The sequence below is a fragment of the Labeo rohita genome, unplaced genomic scaffold (genome assembly GCF_022985175.1).
Source record: "Labeo rohita strain BAU-BD-2019 unplaced genomic scaffold, IGBB_LRoh.1.0 scaffold_109, whole genome shotgun sequence".
NCBI classification, from domain to species: domain Eukaryota; kingdom Metazoa; phylum Chordata; class Actinopteri; order Cypriniformes; family Cyprinidae; genus Labeo; species Labeo rohita.
The window spans coordinates 130,608-133,220 of NW_026127219.1; the positions used below are offsets into that span (position 1 = coordinate 130,608).

General features: G+C 36.1%; 1 long non-coding RNA gene across 1 annotated transcript in view; it reads right to left on the reverse strand.

Moving 5' to 3' along the window:
• Positions 1-475: 475 nt before the first annotated feature.
• LOC127157491 (uncharacterized) overlaps positions 476-2,613 on the reverse strand; it is a 4,800-nt gene continuing 2,662 nt past the window's right edge. Inside the window, exon 2 of the long non-coding RNA XR_007825922.1 lies at positions 476-960. This is a non-coding gene — a long non-coding RNA (uncharacterized LOC127157491). The remainder of the gene's footprint in view (positions 961-2,613) is intronic.

Below are 2,613 nucleotides of genomic sequence, written 5' to 3' on the forward strand. Positions count from 1 at the left end.
TTTAAGATAGCTTTTCCCATCCATTTTGGACATGCCTAGCAAATCATTTTGTGCTCCACTGAAGACTGAACTTAAACTTTAAGGCAGCAGGGTAACAAATTATTTTAAGGTGACTCAACAAATTGTGTTTTTTGTTTTTTACAGTGTAGGCCTAAATGATGACCAAATTTCATTTTTGGGTAAACTGTCCTTTAAGCTTTGATGCAAATTTCAAAAACATATTAATATTAGTGCATATGGACACAGACACTTGTGGGGTTTTGTTATCAAACCTCAAGGGCAAAATAAAGCAAGGAAGAAGGGCAGTGTGACACTTTTCTTGGCCAGGTGCACCAGACATGCGGCATGGACAGCAGGGGTTTGACTGGTGTATCAGATATAGTGCTGCGATTGGCCAGAAACTCTGTCCCTCAGAAACAACCCACCGTCGCATAGTCGGAGATAAAAGCAGTGAAGTGGATTTGAAGCGCGCCTGCGAATAGTCATGTGAGTCCACCTTCCTCCCTTGAGTCCCCACCAGCAGGTTCACATTAGCGGAAATTTGTTCCACAATATTGCCGCCTCCTGTTTCTCTCCGAGGCTGGGAGCCCGCGCAGAAGGTGGAGGCAGAGATTTGGGTGATGGCCAAACGTTTCACGGCCGTGTCTTGTTTTTCGCAGCGTGTGTCGGTGACGGGTTCCCCGCTGCTCTTCCTCTCCCCGTTCAGACTCCCCGCATATCGGAACAAATGCCGGACGGAAGAAAATAAACTTATCTCATTCAGATGACAACACGTTCCCCCAGGTTCTGATAAGGCGCCAGTTTGAGAGTAGCAGCCGGGGTCAATTGCTCATTTCTCGCGCAGGGAGGGCGTCTATCGCGGCTAATGGTGCTTCCCTGTGTGCGGCTGAACGGAGTGGAGCAAATCTCTGCCGTTTGCCAACTGTGGGAACCACGATCATCTATTCTGCAGCTCTGCCACTATGTGAGAAAGCAAAACAAACTATTATAAGCGCTGTATTAGATTCCCCCACAAATGGCATGTTGAATGGTACTTTATTGACCATATACAGAAAAAAAAATATCCACAATATCTTCCCACTTAGAACTTGATCTCGATTCTGGTGTATTTTTTCCTCCACAAGAAAAAAAAAAAAAAAAAAAAAAAGGAAAATTTATTGAGATAATTTTTGACAACACTTCACTTAAAAATTAAAATAAATAAATTTATAAATAAAAGTTTGGGGACTGTATGTTTGTTTCAATGTTTTTACAATTTATCCAGTAAAAATTCTGAAAAATTATTAGTTTAAAATAAGTGTTTTTTTCTAATTTATTTTATATAGTTTTTGTTCATTTAATACTTCAATTTCAAATAAAAATGAAAAAATAATAAAATTCAATAAGTTGTTTTATAATAATTTTTATTAATTTTATTATGCTTATTTTATTTATTTATTTATTTTTATTTTATGTATATTTTTTACTTTGTTTGTTTTTCATTACAAATATTAAAAATTTTCTTTTTGATATTACCTTTTTTATTGTTTATATAGTTTTAGTTCATTTAATACATATAATAATAATATGTATATATATGTGTATATTGTGTGCAAAATATTAAAATATATTATAGATATAATCAGTTATGTCTATGTTATTTGCAATATTTTTTATATTTATATTTTTTAATACAGAAAATTATTTAAAATAATAATTAAATATAAATCTATATTTTTTTTTTTGGCTGCAAATAATGTGTTGTAATGTTTATTTTGATTTGTTTCAAAGCTTTGGGAAAATACTCCAGAATCAAAGGTGCTAAAAATGAAAATTGTCACTGTTGTGTTTTATATTAGAGGGCTAAATTTTAGCATGATTCATTGTTATTAGCCAATGCTTCATCATTACTATTGTCTCTCTTTGCATAAAGACTCTGATTCTGAAGATATGATATGAAATCTGAAAAGACTATCAAGCTACAGACCTACACTGGCGGTTACGTGAAGCTTAAATTTGACCCTAAATAGCCTGTAGACTGACTCCAGAGTCTCTTTCTCTCAGTCCTTTTTCAAATTATTCCCCTAATAGACCAATCTAATCACACAGGGCCTATTAACCAACTGCTTTCAGCTCAAAGCAGAAGTGGGCGAAAAGACAAGTGCAAGTCAACTAAAAAAGCAAGAGGAATCTGAGGGAAAACAAAAGGGACTTCATTAAATCTCAGTTAATTGTCCCATGGGCCTCAGCAGAGTCTTTCTCAGAGAAACAGGTCTCAAAGGTCTTTAACTGCAGGATCACCTCTATCTACAATCTCATCTCTTTCTTTAAAGGAGTAGGCCTAGTTTATCCAAAAATTGTTTTTAAACCAGTAGAAAAATATAGTAAACTAAAACTCCTCTTCAACTTCCTCTATTCTCTTCCTCCAGCCCAGAGCAGAGACGCAGGCTTGGAAAACTCTTCCAATCTGGCAAATATGGGGCATGTAAATTAACGAATGGAGAGCGTTTTGATTGTGATCAGGAAATCATTGTGCCCTGAGGTGTGTTTGAAAGCTCTGCTCGTCTGGATGTAATAGACAGAACATCATCCGCCTCCAGTGACCCTCACAACATCTCAGAGCCCTGGGATTCA